Raw genomic sequence first — 9,075 nt, forward strand, 5'->3', positions numbered from 1 at the left:
TTGGTTTATAGTGTTCTGTCAATTTCTACTGTACAGAAAAGTGATCCAGTCACGCACACACACATATATACACACATCCTTTTTCTCACATTATCCTCCATCACAAATGACTAGATATAGTTCCCAGTGCTATACAGCAGGATCTCATTGCTTATCCACTCCAAATGCAATAATTTGCATCTATTAACCTGAGATTCCCAGTTCATCCCACTTCCTCCCCCTGGCAACCACAAGTCTGTTCTCCAAGTCCATGCATTTCTTTTCTGTGGAAAGGTTCATTTGTGCCATATATTAGATTCCAGATAGAAGTGATATAAATAATACGGTATTTGTCTTTCTGACTTATTTCACTTAGTATGAGAGTCTCTAGTTCCATCCATGTTGCTGCTAATGGCATCATTTTGTTCTTTTGTATGGCTGAGTAGTAGTCCATTGCAATTTCCAAAGAAGGAACAGTCAGTCATCTTTGGAGAGGCAGCTCCTGTCACCCCCATTTTTGTGCAGATATTAGATTCTTGGGTCTCCGAGACTTTTTTGCAGTGAAGTCGTGTTTACATGTGGTCAAGTGACTGCTGAGACTCTGGAGGCTGGTTGCAAATTGCTTATTTCCAGAGGTTCCTGACAGTATGGAAACTGAGCCGTGATTGTTCTGAATCTGAGAAAGGTAGAATGTCATTTCCTAGAAGCTATCAGAGAAGCCATGTCTGTGCTTCCTGGAACTTGTGCTGTGCTTCAGTACCCAGATGATTCGAAGCCATTTGCCACCGGAGCCATCTCTGCTAGCTGTTAAAATATTAATGGCATTTACCCTATTTGGTAATTTGAGTGAATCAGGGTGTGGCCAACTTTTATAATGGAAATTTCTTAGGAAACTTCCATGGCTCTGAAATTAGCCTTCATTAAGATGTATCAGATTTATACATTCGTAAACCCTGTCCAAGTCCAGGTCTGAAGCTGATCTGGCAATTCCACGGTCACTATAGCATTATTTACAATAGCCAAGATACAGAAATATCCTAAGTGTCCATGGACAGAGGACTGGATCAAGTTGTGACATGTATTGACTTAAGCATACAAATTCACACACAGGATTATTCAGGCATGAAAACAAAACAAAAGCTTGGCATTTGAAACAAAGTTCAATGGACCTACAGCCTTAGGCTAAGTGAAAGAAGTCAGGCCAAGTACGGTACGATATTTCTTCTATGTGGAATCTAAAAAAAGTTCATAGATACATAGATCATTGGGTGTTTTTGCCAGAGATGGGGAGCAAATGGGTGAGGAAAGCCTAAAGGTGAAAACTTCGTTATACACATGTGAGGATGTGCAGCATGGCGACTCTAATACTGCATTGCATACTTCAAAGCTGCTAAAAGACTCAAGATCTCAAAACACACAAAAAATCCTGAATGTAGGAGTTCCCCATTGACTCAGTGGGCTAAGGATTTGGCACTGTCACTGCCGTGGTACGGGTTTGATCCCTGGTCCAGGAACTTCTGTATGCCACAGGTGAGGACAAACAAAATCATGTATAGTGATGGATCATCTTAAATAGAATTATTGTGAGTATATGAAAAATTTGGAACAATGTATTACACTTCTGAAACTAATGTAACGTTGTATGTTGATGGTGCCATGACATATAAGAAGGTACGGAAGGAAATAGGGGAAGGGAGAAAGGAGGGAAGAGCTTGACCTCGGCGTGGGGGTTTCAAGGATGGGGGGACCCATGACACATAAAGGTTCCTTTTAGTGAAAATGGGCATTTCCCAGGAGGAGGGTTTTCTCTTGAAGTCAGATACGGTCCCCTCTGCCTTTCTGGATCATTAGGCGGACACTTGGAGGGTGCATGGCCTGGGGACTCTGCCCCAGGTGGTGCTTTGTTCTGCTCTGAAATGTGGTTCGCCCTGTCCTGTCTTGGGCAAAGGCAAAAGCTAAGTTCCCAACCCAATATTGTGTGGTGGTAACATGAAATGGGCCACACTGCGCTATTTACTACGGAACAACATTAATCCAGTCCTGCCAGGAGAAACCAGTTCCTGAGCACGAGGTGCTGAATGAGGAGATTCCCTCCCAGACAGCATCCACATGGGTCACTGCTCCGCGCCCCAGCCTCCTGGTCCACCCAAGGCACCATTCGTGCCCGTCCTCGGGTCAGCAGGGTGGTGGGTGCTGCTCCGAGGTCTGGGTGCACTGAACGGCCGAGTGCCACTGCGGACGTCCAAACAGGCAGGTGCTTTGCTGGGTTTGCCCTGGCATTTCTTCAGCCTGCTCCGTGGGAGTGCGCAGTCCAGGTACACAAAGTGATCGGACTTTGGGCAGAAAGGAGCTTGATGGCCCCATACCACGGGAGGAGCTGCATCCAAACGAATGTTTCCTTTGGAGTCTTTCTAGAAATGACCCTCAGCCCAGCTCACTGCCATGCTCGGATTCTGCAGTTTGCACAGGAAAATGTCCCATCTTTTCCCCTGGAATTGCATCAGGACCAAGTGCAGCTGCTCTCTTTGGAGTGAACTGAAACCCAGTCTCCTCTTGTCTATTGACTCAGATGCCTTGCTGCTGAAAGCACATGCCAACGTGCTGCTTAAGCAGCTCCCTCTTGCTGAAGGGGGGCCATGGCGGGGGGCAGGGGTGCAAAGAAATGTTCTCCACACGACCTCATCCACCACAACTTGCTCCTCCCTTGAGAAGAACTGTGCCTCTCTTCTTGCAGGAATAGTGGGCAGAGCCCTTCCAGCTGGCTTGAGCTCACATTCATTCCTCTCTTTCTCTGGCGCTTTTTTCTGTGAAGGAGCAAACTGGAGATTGGGGGGGCCGAGTAATCCCACACTGTGCCTGTCCTGTTTGGTTCCACAACTAGTCTGGTCAAAACGGGAAAGTGGGTTGAGAGGGGATTGTCACCTCAGTTTATCTAGATGTGTTCATTTCTGAAGTGTAATTTGATTGGGTAAAGAACTCTTGCTTTTGAAAGTCTTTTTCCTTCAATATTTTCAAAATGTAGTTTTGCTGCCTTCTGGGCTCCATGGTTTTTCTGATGAGGAATGAGCTGATCATATGCTTGAGGCTCCCTTCCTTGTGTGTGATGAGTTGCTTTCCTCTTGATGCTTTTGTCTTTAAACTAATGTCGTGTCTAGCTCTGTCTGGGTCTATTCATTCTCTACAGAAAGTGAAGGAAAGCTGGCATAGAGTTTCTCCATGGTGTTTCAAACTCGAAGCACTCTAAGTCACTAGTTAACATCTGCAACTCAGTCAAGGCCGGTGTCATTATTCCAGGTACAGGTACCTCTGGAAAAGCATAGGGCTCCCACAGACCAGAAACAAGTTAACCATATCCCTATGCAAATTTAACCTCCCTTTTTCAGCCAACAGAACTCAGTACTCCTGATGTGCTGGTGGCAGAACGGGAGTTAGAACCAGGACATTTTTGCCTGTGTCCCATAGGGGTTACCCCCTACCCCCACTACTGGAGCATGGGGTCTACATGTAGGGTCATAGCTGGGGACACCTCACACAGTCTTCTCCAGGCTAGAGAGCCCTCTATCCACAGGGCTGCTCTGCTCTGTGAATGGCTTCTCCAGCATTTCCAAGAGGTTTGAAGCATGTTAAGTTGGGAGCAGCTGAGTCTGCTCTGCTGAGGGCCAGTGACGGGGTCTGATTCAAGGAACACAAGTCTGGGCCGTGTCCCAGCTCCAGTCCTGGGCAGATAAAGCCCAGGGCAGCTCTGTAGAAATCTGATGTCAAGATGATCAGTGATTCTAGGTAACAAGCAGTAGAGACTGACTGCAACTAGGGTCAAGGAGAGCTTTGCCCAGTAAGCTGGACAGGCCTGCCCGGCACCAGAAATGTGTCTTACACTCAGTCTGGCCAAGATGGACACCATGGAGATGGATGACGAAGAGAAACTCACTGCCCACAGACATTCTAAGGGGATCGTGTTTCTAAGGTCTAGGGGCACATGAGGCTGAGTGCCTTGTTCAAGGAAAAGTCAGGTAACGTGCCCTTTCTAGAACCCCAAGTAACTTTTAGGGTGTAATGGGGTCACAGTTAAACTAAAGATGGAATGTTTGTGCAAATTAGCTAGTAAAAAAAGTCCCGTATTCTCTGCATGGGTACTCTAGACACATTCCTGACCAGGGTCTACAGTTTAAGGCAAAGCAAGGACACTGCCAGGCTCGCGTGAATTGTGGCCAATGGGCATTTTCTGGGATAGTTTTGGTTTTATCCGAGTACTGTCATTGTTGTAATTATATTGGTGTGCCCTCGTGTCATTTTAAATATGCGTCCGTCTATCCCTACAGGCTAAAGGGAAAGATTCAATAGCTTGGCAAAGGTGAAAGTGTCTAGAGTGCCATTCCACGCAATGGATCTGTTGTCTGAAATTGTTGATCAGATCTCCAAGGGATGCAGTGTGGCTCTCAGCTCCTCGTTGAGGGTCTAGGATGTAACACAGCAGAGGTAGTGCACAAGGCGTTCACTGGGGAGTGTCCTTGAGATCCACCCTTGTATGAGGGTCAGAGAAGTTGGGCCATTTCAACTCCAGCGCTCCCGCACAGGGTCCACTCAAGATCTTCCTCTACTCAGTCCATCAGAGTTGTCATGTGTTGGCTTAAATCGGGGCTTTATACACCCACCTTGATCAGTTGCTGGGTGGGGCCGTTTGCTGAAAGCCATCTCTTCCTCGGTCATGCACACCTGCCATTGAAACTGTCCCTGGTAGCTGAAGGGCTCCCAGAAGCCAGGACAGGACTTTCCTTAAAGGGATCTGGAGGTGCATTTCTGTCCACAATAGCCCATTCTTTGGGTCAAAAAAAATTGGATCTACTTGATGTACATTTGAGAGTCCCTCCAAGATTCGGATGGACCTCTCTTCTGAGGGAGAACGTGGGAAAAGCGGGGTTAGAGGGATAAGCTAGGGGCTCTGTTGGCCTGAGCTCTGCTACCACCACCTCCTGCTGCCTCCACTGTTTACCTCCCCCTCCCCAGCCTGTTGATCTGGTTGGCTTCCCAGGAGGCATGATTCAGACTCTCCTTTCTGAAAGGTCTGAGCCTCTGGTCACCAACTCCTCATCAGGCTGAGGTTGCTTGTTGCTCTCGTGCATTTATCACAATTGGGAAAGGAGTATCAAGAAGTGCCCAAGTGGGTCAGCTGGGCCAAACATATCCTCTTAGTCCCGGGTGCAGGTCAGTAGCTCTACTTTTCCTTGCCAGTCAGTTAATACTTAGGACAAGTTGTTGACTCTTCTTGCCTGCTGGTCTCAGGATGCAAAGAACCTAAAATATTTTCTGGGAGAAGTATTCTCCTGGGATCTGCGAGGTTGGAGCTCCTGGTCCCTAAAGTTGCATGGATGGAAAGTGTATATTCTTCAAATGGGTCGTGATTATGATGGATGGTAACTGGGCTCTGCCTGCTCTTGCCCATCGGTCTCCGGTATTCTTCTGATCAGTGACACAGCGCCATATAAAAGTACTTGAATCAAAATATATTTTGGGACTTCCCATCGTGGCTCAGCGGTATAATGAACCCAACTATTATCCATAAGGATGTGGGTTCAATTCCTGGCCTTGCCGCCTCAGTGGGTTAAGGAGGATCATTGCCGTGAACTGTGGTGTAGGTCACAGACAGGGCTAGGATCCTGTGTGGCTATGGCATAGGCCAGCAGCTGTGGCTCTGATTTGACCCCTAGCCTGGGAACTTCCATATGCCACAGGTTGTGGCCCTAAACATTAAAACAAACAAACAAACAAAAAAACGTATGTTTCATCTTGGCAGATGGCATCCGTCCTGAGTATTGCCTCTGAGGTGGCTTTTCAAAAGGCACATTTTGCAAATGTGCATCATTCATCCTCTGAGCCAGCAGCTGACTTGGTACAGCCTGAGATACAATCTGAATTCCATGGTCATGGCCATGCCTGCCCTTCCTTCACTGTGAAATGGATGCCTTTGTCTACTGTGATATGATATTGTGGAATCCCATTATTGGCAGATAAAATGCTCTAAGCTCTCTGATTAGTAATGCTTGCTAAATACTTGTGGGGAGGAAGTTTACATTTTAGGAATGTCTATTTCTTGTCAGAACCAAATTATGGCCCTTAAGGTAATAGGAGCCCACTGTCGTCAACTTGGTCCCAAGTGGCCAGTTGGTTTGCCATCGTGAGGAACTGGGGGTTCGGCAGTGATCACTGTTGCTGGCAAGTGAAATCCCCTGATTTCGAGCCACCCCAGTGCTGTTAGCCTGATGGACACACAAACAAGGGGCAGGTGACCGACCTCAACTGGCAAAGTCAGATTGTCTACTTAATGTCTCTTCCATGGTGCTGATTCTCTGGAGGCCCTTAACAGGGATCGTTCAGTTTGTGCCCACTCCTGAATGTCCACCTACCTACCTGCTACCAGGACCTCCTTGCCCTCACCCTTCCAATCTTAAAGCCCTTCATGTCCTTGCTGGGACGTCCAGGCCGTTTGCTCTGCCCATATGATTTGTGACCCTCCTCTTCCCCCCAGATGTAGACGTGGATGGCCAAGTACGTTGTTGGAAGTGCTGCCCACTGGGATTGTTTTTCCCTGCCATCATCCTTTAGATGATCCCTGAGAGAGACTGGGGGACAGTAGCGCCGTCACCCCCCCCCCATAAATAGCTTGTATCCCTAAACTGAGATGACTTGTTTTTAAGTCCAGCTTCTCTTTATTCTTCAACTATTTGTAATGGATCCCATATTTGGGTATGGGAGGATCTAAGGGAAGGTGCTGGTACAGCAGTAGAGCCACGTGGGTCTGACATACGTGCTTGGACAGCCGTGTCCTCTGCTGCTGCTCATGCTCAGTCCCACAGGCACCGTTTCCAAGGCATGGCAGATTTTTGCTGGGCTCAACCAACCTTGTGCCTAGCATGTCTGTCAGAACCCACGAGTTCTTTGCCCTCTTTGAAGATATTTAAAACAGCTCCTTTAATGTTTCTTATAAGCACAAATCTGCATTTCCTCAGGACAGTGTCTACTGACTGAATTTTTCCCTATTATTGGCGTGTTTTCTAGTCTACCTTGATTTTGTTCAATTGGATGGTTTAAATGCTGGGCAGCTCTAGGGTGATGGGCGGCTCTGGGGAGTTAGTTTCCTTACCCAACAGGGTTTTCTGTGGCTGATTATTTTGTGAATTTCTTGACAAGTTCTGGACAAACAGCTACCTTGGTTTGGAGGCTGTTGGTTTTCAAATCTGTAGCAGAGCTGGGGAGAATATTGGAATGAGAAAGTTAAAACGTCATAAAACTCATTGTTTTTACTAAGTATTTACCGCATTTCTTGGGGGGAAGAAGTCTTTGGATTGTTGACTTCTAGAGTACTGGAAAATTTAGCTTTGAGAATTTGTCATTGTGCTTACTGCTTTTATGTAGGAAGAGTTTTGGGGAGCCTTACTATTCTGGGAGTACTTAACTCCACTGCGTTGACATTACAGTGAAATTCTTCCTAAACGATTTTGCTTTGACTTCTGATCACAGGTCTCTGTGTGAATGGGCTGTGGGATGCACGTGATGAGACCTACTGGATGCCTAGTTGATGCTTGCATTCCTCTGGTCTCCTGACATACCTATCCCCTTGTCTTCAGGGGTTCTTCCCCCCGCCCCCGGAATCCTCGGGATGGTTCAGGGTAATGTTTCTCATCACACAGTTGCCACCTGGAAGAAGTTAGTGCTTCAGTTTACCTCATAAGTTATCCATGGAGGTGGATTACATGTAAATCGGTACAACCACTATAGAAAACAGTATGGAGTTCCTTAAAAAAATTAAAAATAGAACTACCATATGATCCTGCAATACTTTTAATGGAGGCTTTTGGATGATACTTGGTTGTCCCAGACAGGCTGGGGACAGTGTCCAGAATAGTCAACATCTGCCCTTTCTCTGAGAACATGGGGCCCGATCCAAGGTTCGTGCAGCAGACCGTGTTCTGAAACTCTCATTCACCATGGGGTCGTGCTACTGGGCTCAGTGTCAGTGAGGCAAAATTATGAGCCAGAAATGCTTTCCCTGAGAAAGCAACCAGTGGACATAATGCATCCTCTTGGTCTCAGTGATGAGATCAGTTTAGGTATTCTAAAATCCAGACTCAAGTTCCTCCTCTCTTGATGCTCTGAAATGGTGGGACTTTGAGTTCTGACTGGCAGGTCCTCTAGGATGACTGCCTCCTAGCCTTTATCTGCACAATGCAGTGTGAGCTCACTAAGCCTGGTCCACTGGAGCCTCCTGACCAGAGCATCAGTGGCCCTCAGGGAATTGCATATCTTGGTGCATTGAGGATGACCTTTTCAGGGCATGGCGCACAGAGCTCTGATTCCTGGGCTAGGGACCAAGTCAGTCTGGCAATTCCTATGGCCATAAAAGTAGCATTTGAGCCCATCAGGAAAGATGTCAAGACTGGACTTCGAGCCAGGAATATCAGGTCAATCTCATCCAAAGAACAAGGAGTTTATATAGAACTAGGTTTTGCCAAAGGATGGGGCCTTGGGTGCCTTTCAGTGTGTGCTTTACCTCAAGTTGCATCAAATGCCATCCTCTTGCATAGAGTAAGTGGGGAGGTACTTTAGGCTTCCACAAGGCTTGAGGGGAGGATGCTGAGTTCTGTGTTCCGGGTTCTACTCAAGGCCCTGTGGTGCGGGCTCTATGCAGGGAAGTGATGGGTGAGAAGCACGTGGTCAGCAGAACCCAGCTCCAGAGCACGAGTCAGTACCCAGGGGAGAATCGCATGATGACCCGATGCTCTCAAGGAAGGTTCCCAAGCCCTGCCTCACCTGGTGAAAGAGCAGGCTGCCACGCAAGGTGAGAGGTGTAAATAATTTGTGTCCTTCAAGGCATTTATACCTGGGCACTTGAGCAGCTTTACATTGAGCACTCTTAATATCTTCATCTGTAGGTTGGGACGCTTGGAGGATACGTTGCTATGTTTATTGCCTTTATATCTATCCTTGATCAGTGCTGCCAGGAGAAGAATATAGTCTTGAGACGTTATTTGAAAAAAGCTGGAGTGCACTAATATGGATTCCCTTGAATGTGGAACCTGAAATAAGGACTTTGGAGGGCAT

Source organism: Sus scrofa, chromosome 8 (genome assembly GCF_000003025.6).
Source record: "Sus scrofa isolate TJ Tabasco breed Duroc chromosome 8, Sscrofa11.1, whole genome shotgun sequence".
NCBI classification, from domain to species: domain Eukaryota; kingdom Metazoa; phylum Chordata; class Mammalia; order Artiodactyla; family Suidae; genus Sus; species Sus scrofa.